We start from the raw sequence: 19,902 nt of genomic DNA on the forward strand, positions 1-19,902 counted from the left end.
AAGTCCTTAAAATTATCGTCGCGCAAATCCAAAACTTCTGAGGTACAAAAATCTTCAACTGCAAAAGTCCTAAATATCATATAAATGTGTATTCTAAAGACAAAAAATTGTACTACCTTCTGGTTTCAATAAAGAGATAAACACTCAGATGGAACTTTTTTCTGCAACACTGAATCCATATTAAACCAGTTGAGAATGCTCCAAGAGCATTGCCAGAATGAACTTAAAAAGAATGGAGAGATGAAGCGGGAAGGATAACTGTGATTCTTCCTATATGTAAAAGTAAATCTTTTTATCCGCACCTCCTGTTTCTGGCAAAAATTCGCAAAATATCATCTCTCTATGACTTACGATTCCCGAGAAAGGGCTCATCAAATCTCCCGAAATTCAAATTTTTTGGGCCAATATCTGGGGAACGGTGGCCAGCTGGACAGTAGCCAGTTGTCCAGTAGCCACCGGTTACTATTTGGTAGCAAAATGTTCACCATCCTCTTAGGTATAGGTCAACACCAATGTGATCTCTCTATGACTTACGGTTTCCGAGATATGGACCCTTAAATCTCCCGAAATCGGAACTATTTTTTGGCCAATATTTCGGGAGCGGTAAGTCATAGAGAAGTGATGTTGGTGTTGATAAATATGTACAAGCATGGTAAACATTTTGGTACCAATATTCACTGGTGGCCACTGGCCAAATTTGTGGCCACTTACGCAGTGGCCACCGGTTACTATTTGCTACCAAAATATTCATCATCCTCTTAGGTATTGATCAACACCAACATCATCTCTCTATGACTTATGGTTCCAGAGATATGGATCCTTAAATCTCCAGAAATCGGTCATTTTTGGCCAATATCTCGGGAACGGTAAGAGTGACGCGAAAAATTCCAGACATAGAGAACTCAGTAACGAACTTTTTAAGTTCCTTGAAAATCCGCTTCTGCTATCTACCTATGACTTTTTTACTTTATTTTTTCGTTTTCCTAACTATGCATTGCATATGTATGGGAAGTTTTTTTTTCGATGTCTACATCTGTCTGTCGACAGACATCAGAGCAAGAGCGGTAAGGCATATTGAAAAACGATAGGTATTATCTCCTCCCTTAACCCTGTATTCAAATTGAAAGTGATACAAGTAAACCGTTTTTTTTCAACGTTGTTAGTGGGAAGCGTTTCTTCGAATGCATTCAGCCTCCCAAATATAGGTTCTATCTTCACTAATATTTTTATTGCTACTAGCTGAACCTACGCTCTCTACATAGCGCATCATCCACATATGAGCATGAATCTACTTGTCATTCCTCACAACATGTGTACATATCCCTTTACAGACACAAGTAAAAGACGTCTTGATAAAAATCGGCAAAGGGCACCATAAAGAAGAGATTTTTTTTCGACTACACTGGGGAACAATTTTTAAGAAATTTTCTATTGCATGAGATATTTAAGCTGTTTCTATATGTTTTTGATCCCCTGATTGGAAATCTGAAATTTGTTTCCCTGTGCATGCTATAGTTTCCATGTAATTTGAAACTTTTGTATTTTGTAGAGAAGGTCATCACTTATTTGTATTTTACATTTATTTCCACTTATTCCTACTCTAACAGCAGTGCACATATTCACAATATTGATGATTTTTTCTTTTATGTTCGTGTTTCAGATTACATCATGGCTTCTTCAAGTAGACAGAATTGTGTAAGTAACCCTGACGCCTTTTTATGTATGTGGCCGCTACACACTTCCCCGCCAAAGGCGCAATATAACATCCTTTGTTACGAGTGCCTATAGAGCGTATTTTCAAGTTTCCCTTGGCGACCAAAACAAAAAATGGGCTCCTCACATCGTGTGTCATAATTGTGCAGAAATTCAACGTGATTGGACAAAAGTAAAGCGAAAAGCCTTTCGGAATTCTCATGGTTTGAACTAAACAGTCATCTACACCTGAGCAGTTCATCCAGCCTGAATTGAATGACAGTGTGCGATTTGGATCTCTCCAAGAAAGCTACTAAACTATTAGCTTCCAGACTGCGAGAAGAAAAACTGTTACATCATTTGGCTGGACTGTCATATTTCCCAAACCGGGAAGAGTCTTGTAGACTACTTTTCAGAAAACAACAACTTTGTTTACTGCCATAATATCCCAGGTCTTCTAACTGAATTTGACATTTCCTCTTATAGTCCAACAGAATGGAGATTATTTATCGACAGTTTGAAGAACAGTCTCAAGTATGTTTTCTTGCACAACAGCAATAACCATCGCGGATCAGTTACAATTGGTCATTCGGTGCATTTGCGAGAAGAATATAATAATATTAAACTTGTAATTGACTTACTCGAGTACGAGGAATTTAACTGGATCATTTGTGTTGATCTCAAAATGGTCAACTTTCTGCTTGAACAACAAAAATATTTCGCTATCCATGTATGTGGTACTGCCGAACTCGAGAGCAGCACTGAACACAAAAGGAATGTCTTATCCGTGAAACTGTGAAAGTAGGAATGCCGAACATTGTGAATGAACCAATTGTCACCGAGATAGGATTATCCCCCCCCCCCAAAAAAAACACATCAAGCTTGGCTTGATGAAACAATTTGTGAAGGCATTAAATACTAATGGTGACTGCTTTCAGTACCTAATTTCTAAATTTCCTGCTTTATCTTACGAGAAGATCAAAGCAGGCTTGTTCGATGGCCCTCAAGTTCGTGTTTGTTTGCGTGATAAGGTATTTGCCAAGATGATGAACTACAATAAAGAGGCAGCATGGCTGTCTTTTGTGAAAGTTATAAAAAAGCGTTCTAGGCAAGAGAAAGCAGGATAATAATGAAATGCCAGTTAAGAGAATGTTATCGGTCTTTCGCGATCTTGGGTGCAACATGAGTGTGAAGATTCATTTCCTGTACAGCCATCTTGACCTATTCCCTGAGAACCTTGGAGGTTGTAGCGATAAACAGGGAGAGCGTTTCCATCAAGACCTGAAGACGACGGAAGAGCGTTAACAAGGGTGTTGGGACAAAAGTATGTTGGCAGATTAATGCTAGATTTTCAAATGAGAGTGCTCCATGGTTCTCTATAAGCGCAAGTTTTTGCCTCAGTAGAAAGTATTTGAACTTTCCATTATTTAACATGCATTTTTTGTATTACTGTGGTTTGTGTCTAGACACACATGTTATTCTTAAGAAAAATGATTGAAATATGTTAATTGTAATTAAATGTAAGAGTGTGTGTGGTCACCAGAGACAAATACTTTCGTATTGAAATATATCTAATTTGTAACGCATATTTATGAACTTTAAATGTTCAATATCATCGCTTTTTATAATACATGTCGTTCGTATGTAGACCAATGTGTCATTCTCACGTAATTGCTTTAAATTTACATTTATAGACTACTATATTGAATTTGTAAGTAGTAACACTGAATGTGGCATAGGTCCTATTTTTAATGCATATTCTTTAATTTTACAGGGTTTAATATCTTTCTTTAATAGACGTGGTTTGCATTGAGACATATACGTTAATTTATGTGTAAATACTTCTATTCATATTCATAGTGCGTGCGTATGTAATGCCCGTAAACAAACGCGTTTACTTTGCGTATTTACAATATGTATTTTGTTTATTACAATGTATTTACACTCTTTTCTGAATATATGTAGGGCCTAGATTAATTTTCTTGCCAATGTGTTTGTTTTAATCCTATTTGGAGACTATATTACCAGATTTCTTAAAGTGCATTGCTCCACAAGCTTCAATTCTGAAACGTATAACTTCCATAAATTGACTTATAGTAGAAATACACAAATATTGAATTGCAAAAATACTAGAGCTTACACACAAAAATGAAGTTCATATTTGAAATCAGCACATCCAAATTAGGGTACACGAGGTTTTGGTATCAATGCAACAAAAACGTTGTTCCCCAGTGTTATTTTTTCACTATCTCACAAAGTTTGCAAGATTGAGCCTACTTTCGGTTGGAGTTTCTAATCCATGTATGATCAATGATTTCTTTCTTCTTGTATGAATTATGTAATAAGTAAATACATTACATACACAATTAATTACAATGTCAGTGATATATGGTGTTAATTGGGCAAAACACTCCAAACAATAAAGATTCCAAACACTCCAAACACTTTATCCTAGGGAAATGGTTATCCTTCGTTTTTCATTATCATTTGGCCATGAAATAAACGCCTGAGAGATATAAACCACTGCATTCAACGATGTTGTGTTGGAATGTATAATGCATAGGATATTATGCTTTACTTTTTTTAAATTTCAACATTTCCAGTGTACTACTAAAAAGTGTAATATAGAAATAACGACCACATTTTTTAAATATTCAACTAGAAGTGGACAGTGTACACAAAATTTGGAATCGACCAGTGAAAACGGCACGTTTCTAGTACTTGTGGTTTTTGAGATCTCATTGTCGAAAGAATTGGAGTAGTAGAAAATGGATCGATCTGGAACAACCTAGACCAACTCAGGAGCCCCTGGGAAATTGAGCACCTTACACCGTGAACCCACGGTCTTTTACGACCTCCATTTTAGGGGTGAATTTGTTCCCTTTTATGAGCACTTTTTAGGGGGTGTACTCGTTCTCTTTTATGAGCACTTTTTAGGGGTGAACTCGTTCCCTTTTATGAGCATATTTTCCAACCCCTACGAACACATAGCAAACCAGATAATACATAAGATTACGAACACATAGAAGAGCATAAGACTACGTAACATAGCAGGAGCACTTTTTCCAACCCCTATTCGAACATAGCAGATAACACATAAGATTACGAACACATAGAAGAGCAGATAACACATAGCAGAGACTATGTAACATAGTAAGGGTGAACTCGTTCCCTTTTATGAGCATATTTTCCAACCCCTATTTTAACATAGCAGAAATGACATAAGACTACGAACACATAGAAGAGCTAATAAAAGAGTATGGCTTATTTTCAACCCTTATTTTAACATAGCAGAGAATACATAAGATTCGTTCCACCCCTATTGGAACATAGCAGATAATACATACGACTACGTAACATAGCAGGGTGAACTCGTTCTCTTTTATGACCTCCATTTTAAGGGTGAACTCGTTTCCTTTTATGAGCATATTTTTCAACCCTTATTTTAACATAACAGAAATGACATAAGAATACGTAACATAGCAGATAACACATTAGACTATGTAACATAGCAGGGGTGTACTCATCCCAACCCTTATTTTAACATAACAGAAATAGCAGACAATGAGCAAAGATTACAATCGAACACCCACGGTCTACAGATAGTCATTTTAGAGGGTGTATTCATTCATTCTCTTTGATGACCATTTTTCCACCCCTAATTGAAATTACATAGCAGAGCAGATAATACATAAGATTCGTTTCCTTTTATGAGCACTTTTAGGGGTGTATTCGTTCTCTTTTATGATTACTTTTTCAACCCCTATTTCAACATTTTAACATAGCAGAAATTTATGAACACATTCTCCACCCCTATTTTAACGTAGTACTGATTTCGTTCCCAACCCTTAATTTAACATAGCAGAAATGACACAAACATGTCCCCAAACTACTGACTATCGTGAACAAAGGTCAAACTCAAAAACGAAACAACATATCGAGGTGGTGTTTCCACATTTAGCAATTGGTCATCAACTAGTACATGTTAAGAAAGTACTGACCATCGAGGTCAAAGATCAAAATACTTAAAACCTAATAACTCGAAATGAAATGAAATGAAATTTTGAGTTTTACGTCCCACGGTTATGCCGGTTAGGCTAAAGGAGACGGTGATAATGAGTAATGAATGAAATGGTGGTATGAAGAAAGTGGGAGGAAACGGGAGAACCCCGAGAAAACCCACGCACACGGTGTTTGTCCACCACAAAGTTCACTTGGCGGGAGGAGGGTTTGAACCCGAGACCCCTAGCACCAGAAGTGAGAGCTCTACCACTGAGCCACCGCGGCCCCTAATAACTCGAAAACGGTGCCACATATTGAGATGGTGTTTCCACATTTAGTAATTGGTCATCAACTACTACAAGTTCCAAAAAAAATGACCATCAAGGTCAAAGGTCAAAATACTTAACACCTAATAACTCGAAAACGGAGCCACATATTGAGATGAGGTTTCCACATTTAGTAATTGGTCATCAACTACTACAAGTTCCAAAAATAATGACCATCGAGGTCAAAGGTTAAAATACTTAAAACCTAATAACTCGAAAACGGAGCCAAATATCGAAGTGGTGTTTCCACATTTAGTAATACGTCATCAACTACTACAAGTTTCAAAAATAATGACCATTGAGGTCAAAGGTCAAAAACTCGAAAATGGACCCACATATTCAGGTGCTGTTTCCAAATCTAGTAATAGATTATCAACTAGTACATGTTTAAAAAGTACTGACTATCGAGGTCAAAGGTCAAATATTTAAGCCTTAATAACTTGTAAACAGCGTGTCGGATAAATTTGTGTGACCTATTCAGTTTTATACCAAGCAGAAAAAAAGTGAAGAATGAATAAATTTGAGTGGCTTATTTGCTATTGTACTAACGAGGAATGCCATTTTGTACTACTCAAATAAACGAAGGAATAAATTTGTACTAACCTAAGAAAAGCGAAAAATGCTCATTTTAATTAAACGAATCAATAAATTTATACTAACCAGAAAAAAGCGAAGAAGGACCATTTTGTACTACTCCAATAAACGAAAAAGTATTCAGTTTTGTACCAACTAGAAAAAAAGACCGAAGGAGGATCATGTTAACTATTTAAATAAACATAGGAATAAATTTGTACACCGAGGAAAAGCAAAGAAATAGCATTTTTATGGCATTCAAATAAACGAAGGAATACATTTGGGTAGAGTATTTATTTTTGTACTAACCAGAAAAAAAGAATAAAATTTGAGAGGTCTATTCTCTTTTGTACCAACTAAAAAAGTGAAGAAGAGCCACTTCAACTATCTTAGAATTTTATATCATTAGGTACTGTTTAAACAAACGAGAAATGACAATTTTAACTAGCTCAGAATTTATGTAACAAAAGAACAAATTTGAATGTTCTGTTTTTGTATCAAACCAGAAAAATCCTCAGAAGGACCATTTTAACAAGTTCATAATTTCTGTACTTTTTCGTGCTATTCAAGTGAAGGAAAGAAATAATTTGTGTCCTCAAAAATGAAAGTTCAATTTAACTAGCTGAGTATACGAAGAAATAAATTTCAGTGACCTATTCAATTTTGTACCAACAAGAAGTGCCATATTTAACTGGCTCAGAATCTTATACCTTTTGTACTATTTAAACAAACGAAGGGATAAATTTGAGTGGTCTATTTTCTTCTGTACTAACCTTTAAAAAGGCGAAGAAGGGCTATTTTAACTAGCTGAGTTTTTTATGTCATTTTGTACTACTCAAATAAACGGTTGAATATTTAGTTTTGTACCACCGAGGAAAAACAAAGAAATTGTACCATTTTGGAGTATTCAAATAAACAAAGGACTTATAATTTGTGTCAACTCTAAAAAGGACCATTTTAACTAGCTGAGTATTTTATACCATTTTGTATTATTTCAACAAACAAAAGGAAAAAAGCAAAAATAGGACCATTTTATATCATTTTGAACTAGTCAAATAAACAAAGGAATAGAGAAAAACCGAAGAAGGATCATCTTAACTAGCTGAGTATTTTATTCATTTTGTACTACTCAAATAAACGAAAGAATAAAATTGTACTAACCAGAAAATGCGAAGAAAGCCCATTTTAATTAAGCGAATCAATAAATTTATACTAACCATAAAAAAGCGAAGAAGGACCATTTTAACTAACTCAGACTTTTATACCATTTTGTACTACTCCAATAAACGAAGGAATAAATTTGTACTAAGCAGAAAAAGCAAAGAAGAACCATTTTAACTAACTCAGATCTTTATACCATTTTGTGCCATTTAAAGAAATGAATATATGCATACGGATGTCCTATTTCCTTTTGTAGCAACGAGAAAAAAGCGAAGAAGAACCATTCATAACAGGCTTAGATTTTTATGCCTTTTTGTAATAATTGTACCAAACAAAAAATGCTACACAAATAAACAAAGGAATAAATTTGTAATAACCACAAAAAGCGAAAAAGGCCCAGAATTTTGTACCAAAGAGAAATCTCATTTCCAGGCCATGTTTTACTATTTAAACAAACGAAGGGATAAATTTGAGAAAGCGAACATGAACTCAGAATTTTATATCATTTTGTAATACTCAAATCTGTATGGATTATTTAGTTTTCTACGAAGCAGAAAAAGGAAACAAAGGTATAAATTTGTACTGACCAGAAAAGCGAAGACATTTATTGAGGTGTCCTATTTCCTTTTGTACCAACGAGAACCATTTTAACTAGATTAGAATTTTATACCTTTTTGTAAAAAATTTATACCAAACCAAAAAAGGAAGGAAATACCATTTTTGTGTTAACCAAAAAAGCGAAGAAAGACCATTTTAAATAGCTCAGCATGTTATAACTTTTTGTGCTTTTGGTCTACCCAATTTCTTGACCATGTTGTACTATTTAAACAAACAAAGGAATAAATTTGTGTGACCTATTGACTTTTGTAACAAGCAGAAAAAGTAAAGAACTAACATTTTGTACTAACTCAAACAAACGAAAGAATAAATTTGAGTAGCTTAAGCAAAGCAGGTCAATGGTAACTAGCCTCTTTGTGCTATTAAATTTGAGTGAAATGAGAGAGAAAATCTATAAACTTTATTTAAAGAAGCATTTTCTATTTCTAATGCTTTATTTCTAAGTTGTGCTGGTCCTTGGGCCAATGCACAAGAACATACGTTGGGCCACCGGCTCCTGGCTCTTCTACAGTAGACCGTGACAATGTCTCGCCCCGGTCTTACCAGGCACTTCTCATGGGGCAGTCAAACCAGTTCGCGAATAACTAGACCCAGAGATCTTACTGATTCTGGTGACTCTGCTCACTCCAGTAAACGGCCTCGCGATAGATCTCGGTCTCCTATTATGACTACTAACTTAGACTCTGCAATGCACACTGCCTCCGCTTCATCTTCCAATTTCTACAACAACAACGAACCAATCTATACATTTCTACTTACTGATTTCGACACAAAATACACCCATTGTAAGATGGTGTTTCTACAAATCATTAAGTACCTACCACGAGCCAGCATGGAAAATATCCTTAAAACTCGGAATGGATTTATCATTGTTCTAAGAACCCGAATTTTGGTACAACACTCCGAAATAAAGCATTTTATGAGATCTTTGGCAAAACTGCGAAACTAACAAAACAAGCTGATAAGAAAACAAAATAACCACCACCTCCTCGAAAACCACCCATATTTTCTGTCGTTATCAGAGGAGTGATACCCGAAATAAGCGATAAAGAAGTTCCTGAAGAACTCAAACTAGAGGGAATCGACGTTAACAAGTGCATTCGCATTAAAAATAACAATGGCCTCATATACATGGTTCGCGTCCTATCTCAAAATCAAACCTCGTTAGACTATCTATTAATACACGGAGCCCCTATCTATAAGAAACTCCATCGTGTTGAACCTTCCAAGACAACAGGGCCTCTACCAATCCGATGTGAGAAATGTCAAACTTAAATTCTCACTTTACACACCAATGTCCAAACGCATCTAAATGCGGGTACTGTAGTGGACCTCATGAAACAAAATCCTGTCAAAATCAGTAGCAACCACCAACTTGCTCTGCATTTAACGAAAATCATCCAACCTATAGTTATCGCTGTAAGGGTAAACCCGAAGCAAAACCTGAACATCCAGAACTCACAGTACCAGTACAAAGTTTCGACAAATCCACACCACCTACACAGTCTCTCGCTCAGCCTCTCACTGTCGAAGATCTCCTTCGTTACATCACCATAGTACACCAAAATGTTTTTCCCTTCCAGCGCGAGCACATTCTTCGGGTTGCCATTTCAACAGCAAAATCTTTGTTCAATTTAAACTTTAAATCTACATATTCAGACAATTTCGTCCACTTCAATATCGCACTTCTGGAAACGGCAGTCTAAAATCAACATGGCAGTATACATAATGGCTTTGGTTTTACTCGTTGTTAACATCCGATCATTTTATCAACACAAAGTACTTCTAGAGCCACTCCCGCTAGAAGAGAGAGTTGATATTGCAGCTCTCAATGAACAGCTTTAAAACCAACAATTTCTGCGCGACTTTCAGGGTATCAACTTTAACGATATAATTACCATGATGTACGTGTGCGCGCTCAGGAAGAAGTATTGATTGGCTTTTCTCCAAAACTTCCTTATCGGCAATACAATTCTCCTGCATTTACACAGCTACCTGAACATCTCTTCCTCTCTATATATTATCCTTCTCTCAAAGTGAATGTAGTCACTATATATATCCGCCCTGGGCATCCAATACCATTTTCTTTTTTCGATTACATAGCTCGTATTTAAAAAAAAAAACATAATTATCATGGCCGACATAAACATTCATTGCTGAAGTGCCAGGGAAAGAGAACCATTTACAGAGTTTATATCAACCACCCATACAACTTTATATTCACAACCTTTATGTCCCACTCGACTAGCTAGTCAAACAACTCCAGATGTAGTAATCACTTCTTTATCGCTTGTAAATGACTGAGTTGCAGGTTCTCGACACGATCGGGACTGATCATTGCCCGATCAAACTGTCCATTAACATGGCTCGTTTCTTTGAAAAGCAGTTAAAATCTCATATTATTCCCCCGCCGACTGGCCTCAACTCCGGCATTTAATACACAAGCAAGTCTCAACCCTTCACCCACCAAGTTCTGAAAATGAAATGTATTACACAGTCAACCAGATCACAGACATCTTACATACCAGTGCTCAACAAACCATCCCGGAGGAGAAACTTTATCCTTCTAAACCTAAATTGCCTCATCAATATCTGTCTTTAGTACAAAAATCACGCAAACATTTCCGTGAATGCAAACAAACTGGAAACAAGAAATGTCTTCGACATCACCGGCAATGCCATCACACCGTAACTAATTATATCATAGCATATAAACGTCGAAGCTGGATTAGTGCCTGTAATAAATTAAACGACGAAGCATTTCCGAGCCGGTATTGGAAATCTTTCCACAGACTCACAGGCAGAAATGCTAAAATTTCATATCCACTTTTGGACAATGGTATTCCTCTCTTTACTGACGTAGATAAGGCCAACGCTTTTGCGACGCAATTGCACAGTTTTCACACCTGCAATATCACCTCATTCACGTATCCGTATAGACTTGGCTACTATTCCTGCTCTACAACCGTCAGTTTTACACATAATCGATGAGGGAGCCCCTCTTACATCACCAATCACTACTCATGAACTTCAATGTGCACTCCATTTGGAAACGCAATACTGCACCGGGCATTGATCGTATTTCCTACCGGCTACTAAAAGAGGCTCCGCTTTCTTTACTTACGTTACTCGTTGCAGTCTACAACTTTATTCTCCGCACCGGCTTTTATCCTCTGGATTGGAAAATTCCCAAAATTCGCATTTTTCTCAAATCTCATAAACCGGTACATGATGTAACGTCTTATCGTCCTATCAGCTAACATCAGTCTTTAGTACTGTTCAAAAAAGTCCAGGTACAAAGGCTTCATCTATATATCCATGAACATAATTTATTACCTACACATCAAGCAGGTTTTCAACCCGCATTTTCGGTTAATGACCAGTTACTCCGTATTTCAACGATTATCACAATCAATATAACAAAGGTCTCCCATCATGTCTCGTCTTAATGGATATGGAAAAACTTTCGACAAAGTTTGGCATTGTGAGCTCATACGAAAGCAGCAGAAACTTAACATTCCGATCAGTTATTTACGCTTTACATATACCTTCTTAACTAATAGAATCGGATATGTTTACATAGGATCTGCCATCTCTTATCCTATTTTTCCATACTTCGGAGTTCCACAGGGTTCTGCACTCAGCCCACTTCTCTATATACTGTACGCCTCCGATATCCCACAACCCACACAGAATGCGTACTTATTTCAATACGCGGATGATACCGCGTTTCTAGTTCTGGGCAAAACCATGCAGCAGATCAACACAACCTTGCAATCAACTCTCAATAATTTTATGCAATTGTGCAACACTTGGCGACTAACTTTAAATGCCGCCAAAACACAAACAGTGATCTTTCTACCTCCTAAATGCCGCTCCAAAGTTCATCGTAACCCTCGTAGTCTTAATGTATCTCTCACGGTCATCCACTTCGACCAACACCTACAACTACATGTATCGAGGTTGTTTCTGACTCTAAACTAAATTGGAAAGCTCATTTAGAGAAAATAACACAAAAGGCCACTTTGCGGCTCAATCTTCTAAGGCGTCTAACAGGAATTACTTTGGGTTTACACTCCCTCTCTTAATTAATACATACAAAATGTTCCTCAGGTCCATTTTAATGAGCGCTGAAGGAAGGTCTGTTGGTTCACTCTTTCGGGCCAAAATGTCTTTGGGAAGGTTACACGATCAGGCCGTGTGTATCTGGATTGATACACATTGGTTTACCTTCCGGGGCTTCGTGTATCATTTTTGATACACAGTGAAGACTTTTTTCTGGCCCCTTGTATGTGAACACATACACACCTAGGCTTGTATATCGAGTTGTTTCCAACTACTACACCCCGTGAGAGTCTGCCCGCACTCTTGTGTTCAGCCTATATGGTATATTTGTCAAAAATATAAGTGATGAAAATCATTGTATTTATACCTTTGCTTTTTTATATATGTATTATTCAGAAAACCAAATACAATAGTTTACTTTTAGTGTCAGTTCTAAAAATCTACAATAACAACTATTTTTATATTATGTGATAAAATTACAATTTCCACTTTTTCAGATTGTGATGGATTCCATCGAATGTGATGGACTCGAATTCAAATCAGTTCGAGTTTCACTCTCTTCAAACATAAGCGTCAGCGTTAAAAGAACTTTATGAGTGTAAATATGAATATTCAAAATCTACTTTCTTTCATCATCCTTTGTTCTGTTGTTTTAACTTTCCCACATTGTCTTCATCTTAAATTGATAAACTTACACTTAACACAAAGATCTTTAGCACCTTAGGGTTCTTAGTGGCTAGAATTGAAACACTCCTTGCACATAAAAAGATTATTTTCACAGGTATCACAAACTGTTGATACTTGGGTCGCATACTTTCTATTGCCTTGCGTTGTCGATCCTTTTGTGCCATGTCTCTTATAACAAGAAACACACCTTCCTCTAACCTTTTTCGATGGGTTTCCTACATCATATTTGCCAATCAGGTCTGCTGTCTTCCTGTGGAATGATGGGTGATCACCGATTCAGTCAAACCTAGCATGCTCTCCAGAACTGACTCATGAGATTCTTTAATCGATTGATCTGTGTTTCTTGTGTTTTCATTGTACAAACAGTATGCTTTAACGAGACTTGTTCCCCAAATAATTTCTAATACAGCCTTTCTATACCATTTTGTTCAGCGCCTCAAAACTGTTCCGTAAGTTGCCATCTGATCCCTGACATCGATTGATGACTTCCATTCGTTATAATCCACCACGCACTTTGGCTTCTGAATTTCTTTACCTCTAGAAGTTTTGGTCACGTGATCATTTGCGGAGGTACTGTCGAACACATGAAAACATCTCTAGTGTGATTCCACTTTAACACTGTCACTCCATCTACTGTCTCTTTTCCAACTGTTTCTCCCTGTTTCAATTTCGCATCAAGGACTTATTTCAGGATATGTTTTCTGTTTGACCTCAAAGTTCCAATCAAATGAGTTTTAGATTGGAGAAGACGATAAGCGAGTGGGATGGATGTAAGTCCTACGAATTTACGCATCCCCGTTATATATGTAGCTATCCAATCGTGTATCCTTGCGTTAGGAGAAACATCGTCAATCTTTTGGATTTGTTGCATTGCATACAAATTAGTTTGATCAACCATAATCTTGAGTATTTCAGGATCGATGAACAACTCGTAGTAATCTATCAGATCAGCAAGAGCCAAAACACTACTAATAGTAGGGTCAATACCACTTTTTCCAGTAAATATAAAAACAGGGTGATTGTCACTTAGGTCACTCCGCGAGATGTTTCCCAAAATTCTCTCTAACAGATTCGAATCCGGTACATTGTCTTCTTGTGAAGATGGTGGATTATCAGGTACATTTACTCCTTGCGACACTGACATAGTACTTTCATTAGTCGAATCCGTATTGGTTTCAATTGCGTAACTAAACGCTATGTCGGAAATTGCCATACCCTCACCAGTCTCGTCAAAAGAACTGTTTGAATCATCAGCTGCTTCAGGAAGCCACTCCGGATCGAGATCAGAGTCCACTAACATATCAAAATTTTCATCTTCTGAACTATTCACATCAAGATCTTCAGCGTCAGAGTCCATCAAAATGGACTCAATTTCTCTGTCACATATTGTTTTGACTCGAGGTCACTATACTGTAGGTCTATTGAAAGAAACAAATGACACTCGTGAGTGACAACAATTTGGTAAAAGTTTACGCCAAAACAAAACCTTCAATGAAATTTAATTGTTTTGGGCCGCGTGTATAATTTCTGATACACGCATTAAAATTTGTCAACAATTGAAAACTATTAAGTTTTGAAGGGAAAAAAATGTCAATGAACATAACAATGCATGACCTTTCTCAAGGTCAACTTAGCCCGAGAGGGTATACCACGTGATTTTCCTGTGGCCAGGCAGTGATTTTGACTGTGTATATAAACTGATACACATGGCCCAGGAAGAAAAACCGGTGTGTATAATTTTTGATACACACGGCGCTCAATGTGTTAACATTTGGCCACATTGCTTGGTGCAATGCTTCAGCAAAGTTCTACGACCGATTATCGATACTAGAATGCCATGCCATTATACTTGCATATCGTATAAAGTTACCATACCCGAATTTCATGACATACCAACACATCAACTTTCCTCACCTTATTCAACATCTTGCAGACCTCCGTTTGAAATGCATAGTCTCTCGCCTACCAGTCTTCCATCCATAACTCCTAGATACTTTCCAAGCTGATGCTGAAACTGACGCACCGCATAAATATCAGCATACACCGTCAAACGTTCTCCTCACGCTATACCTAAAATCTGCACATGCTACAGCTGAAGAACACATCTTTCATATACATCTTATACCAGATTATCTTCATCATTTGTTTCCATTTTAGCACTATGTCTCAATTCAATATTAACTTTGGGCTTTTCCCGTGTCTCCATCAGTCTCGAGTCGCCCAGAGAGAGAAGAATTAAAATACATTATTGCATCTAACACTATGTTTGTGACTGTGGCGTGCAGGCACTGCGTTTCATTTTACATCATCATGTTTATTTCATAAAGCACAACCCACTGCTTCTATACCAGTGTCCTTTATACTTGCACCATTTAGATTTGTATTTTGTTTTCTTGTACCATATTTATATTTATTAACTCACCTGATATTTTGTTTGTTAATTTTAAGCACTATTTGTTTATAAAACTGCACTTAGACCATCATACATCATTTAAAACAACGTCTACAATTCTGTGCCAAAGAGAGGGCGTAACCCTCTAATGGCTATGGTTAGGAGTCATATATCAAATCATCTAATTTTGAAAATAAAAGTGAAAATTGATGAACAAAGTACAACCTACAACTAACTGACCCTTTTACCTTAAAGAGGAAAAAAACTTTTGTTGCTATTGTAGCATTTTAATAGATAGATAACCGGAGAGTCGGTCGAAAAAGTGTAAAAACTTTTTCAAGCCAGTTCTCCTGAGTTAGGTTTTTTTCATTTTCACCAGGAAAATGCCGGGATGGTATCTTACATGCGGGTCCCAGGTCGCTTTCTTCCTTCCTTTTCCTCGAATAATGTGATCAGTATAACATCCCTGGAGAAAACCCACGCACACAGTGTGTACCCACAAAGTTTATTTGGCGCGAGGATGTGAATTTAGGGAGTATGTGTTGTGGACCAAGAGACGATGGTCAATACATATTGAAATGCTGGTCACTAAGCGATAAAGGTTGGAAAAAGAGGGAACGAAACTCTGTTTTAGCCAGATTTGCATCCAACGTTAAAATGAAAGGATTTTAACTTTTGAAAGCAACGCAGAAAATGAATGTCTCCAACTTAACGATCATTAAGTGAAAGGAATATTTTTATCCTTCCTTGCTAGATACTTTTTTCGCACTCTCAAAAAGAAAAAAAAGGAAAGCCAACAGAAAAAGGAAAGCCAACAGAAAAAATCCCGATAAAATGCTGGCTAAACAGAAAAAAAGGAAGGCACTTATTACCCTTTCCTCTTTTATTTCCTGGCCAGGAATAGAAGGAGTTAATGAGTCATTGGCCTTGCTTAAACTACTGTGTTCTGTTTACAATAATAAAACTTCCATTCCACGCAACCCATTAAGTTTTGATCATACACATACCGGATAACCAGAGAAAAGAAAAAGCATTTGAATGTGGAACCAAAAAGAGGGTCCAAGATCATTATGTGTGACATTCTACTGCCTTTCAAACAGAGGCGTTTTAACGACAATGCTTGTCTGCTGTGGCGATGTATTAACCCTTAAACGGCCAACGTGAGTCCAATGGACTCATCGCGTATAATTTTTATCCACCTGCAATTTATTCCTTGTTCAATAGATGTCCCTTTATAGATATGCTATCAGTAGGTAATGTAAAGTGTGAATACAATTTGGAATCGAAAAAATATTCGTTACGGTAGGTTTTAAAAATATATTTCTAATTTCGTAACACAAAAGGCCAACGTGAGTCCAATGGACTCATTAATAAATTGCTTCATATATTTGGGTTCCCAGTGGTAATATAGGTAATTGTCTTTAAATTATTAATTATATGACAAATTTGTATTAGATGATTCTTGTTGTTGTGCAGATTGTGGAACTGTTAGTGTATATTTGTGCTAATGGAAGTGCAGAAATGCGTGCTTCTTCAAATATTGTATAAGAAAATCGCCAGTTGTTGGGGATGAAGACGAAGACATTGTGAGTAGTGAACTTGAAGATAGCCTAAATATTTGGGAAAGTGAAGCATTAGAAGTTTCTGATACATTTAGTAATTCTGCGATTGAAGATTTTCGAAATCGGTGCCAAAGTAATGAAAATATTTTATATGCAAAGAACGGAACCACATGGTATTTTCAACCTCCTTGATCACAGAAGACAAAATCTCAGAACATCATCAGGGGGAGTAAAAAAGGTTCCTTTTTCCAAATAAAATAATCGAAGATCCCTTAGACGCTCTATTATTATTTATTCAAGACGGTGTGAAGACTATCATTCGGTATACTCATCAAAAAGCAACATGCAGAATCAGTGGAAGCCGGTCGAGAGAATTGAAGTATTTACGTGGACCTTTGTATACTACTGGTCGTCTCAAGGCCAAAGATCTGAACACAGAACTGCTATGGGACAAAACGTATGGACCACCAATATTTCGCGGTACTATGAGTAAAAACAGGTTCAAGTATTTGCTCACATTTATTCAATTTGATGACATAACAACAAGAAGTGACAAGAAATAAAGATAAACTGGCGTCAATACGTAATGTTTGGGAAGGAATGAACCAATGCCAGAAAAGCCACTATGACTCTGGAGAAAATTTGAATGTTGACGAACAGCTTGTTCCATTCGTAGCTAGTGTCTATTTACGCAATATATGTCGTTGAAACCAGGTAAGTGTGGGATAAAGGTATGATGAATAGCAGATTCCAAAACACAATATCCTTTTGTGTGGTACACCTTACGTCAGGAAAGAAAATAACAACCAAACACTTGGGACAAAAAGTGGTCTTGCATTTAGCGGAGTCTTATTCTGGAAGTAAAAAATATCACATGCGATAATTATTTCACACATTTTGATCTCGCCAACACATTGCTTGGCAATTGTCTTACACTAGTGGGAACAGTGAAGAACAAAAGACGTTCGTTCCACCTGAATTCTTACCAAAGTGAAGGAAGGAAAAAAAACAATTGGCCCATGAATATTCATGGTAAAGAAAGACTAATATATAACAATTTACTTTTTATGAATAGGCTTGATGTATGAGCTGTTGCAGCCTATTCGTCTGGAGTACATTACATCCTGATCGGAAGACTTTCAGAAAGGATATTCTTACTGCAATAGCAGAAAGACTCATCCAACCACATATTGGCAATGGACGTGCTGTAGGTCTTGACAAATCAATCCAGTCTGTGGCTACCGAGTTTAAAACTATTGATATAGGCTAATGCATGTTACCAACATAAGGTTGGAGAAAGAAAGAAGAAAATATTTTTTACTTGTGTGGTGCGCGAAAAGGACAATTACAAAGGCAAACATGCCGGACCTGCCAAAAGTATGTGTGTTCTGAAGATTCGGTTGTTCTTAGATACTGCAAAAAATGTAAATCAACAAACAAGTAAAACGAAGTCAAGAGAACATTCGAAACCAACAATTGGACAGCTCAATTCCAAAAGAGCGTACGTCAAGAAAGTAAGCTTTTCAGGAGAGGATATTTTGTGTGAGTTTCCATCATTCTATTTCCGTGAAAGAAAAGTAATCTACGTAAAAGAAAATTTTAATTATCTACGTTTCGCAAGACAACGGTGAAATTATCATCTATAGCAAGAGATTTATAAGTGTTTGTAGGCATGAGTCACAAAATAACTTCAGAGAATGCTGTTGACAAAGAGCATTTTGGACAATAACTCAGTTTTCTTTTGCCTACAACTAATTTGATTTATGTAGTTTTGGTATCAAAGCATGTTCAATATACGAAGATGCTGAAATGAAACTTAATATAACCAACACCTCAAAATTGACAAAAATTGACTTACGCTCTTTTGGAATCCACCCCTTCAATTGCATTACTGATAAAGTTTCTAATAACTTACAGTACTTTGATAAAAACGTTTCTTGGAAGTCTAGTAGTTAGCAAAGGTTGTTTCTACTAAAATATATAATTACACTACCTTTTAATCAATACAAGAAAAATAATTTTAATTTCCAAGAAAATTTTACATCAGATGGCAACACTGACCTGCTTGTAAACACTATAAAAATACGTGATTGTTATACTTGCATGTTCCGTCGGAAACACTTAAAAGTATTACACGGAATTACACTCAATAACACAATATAAGACCTGATAACACGATATCAACAGTGTGAGTCCATTGGACTCACCTTGGCTGTTAATGTTAGGAAAATAGGTTGGCCGTTGTAGGGTTAAAGTAAGATGGTGCAGAAGTAATGTAGTAGACAATTAAACAAATGAAAAATGAAGTGAAATGAAATCTTTCACAGTAACGTCCCACAATTATGCCCGTTGCACAATTATGGTAAGCAAAGGGAAACGGATGATTAAGGCAAGTGGATGATGATGGAAGAATCAGTGGGATAATCATGTTGGAGGAAGCAGGAGTACCCCGAGAAAACCTCCGGACATGATGTTGTCCACCACAAACGTACTTGGCAGATCTAACCAAGGACACCACGCACCAGAAGTGAGCGCTTTACAACTGGGCCACCTCCATGAAACAAGTGAAGTATTCATAGCTTAAAGAAATGAGTTTCGTTTCTTATTGGATCAAGAGATCCAATATATTTCAGGCAAAAAATTTCTTGTAGGCCTAATATCTCGAGAACTACATATAGTGTAACCAAACCGAAACTAACAATTTACTCAGTATGGTGTGTTGATTCCGCAAAAAATACCAAAACTCAATTTAAGGACCGTTCAAAAATTTTGTGGCCCCTCATTCAAGAAATTCAATATATTTCATACAATCAAACATTTTCTT

This window comes from Thermobia domestica, chromosome 17 (genome assembly GCF_964235325.1).
Source record: "Thermobia domestica chromosome 17, izTheDome1.hap1.1, whole genome shotgun sequence".
NCBI lineage: Eukaryota > Metazoa > Arthropoda > Insecta > Zygentoma > Lepismatidae > Thermobia > Thermobia domestica.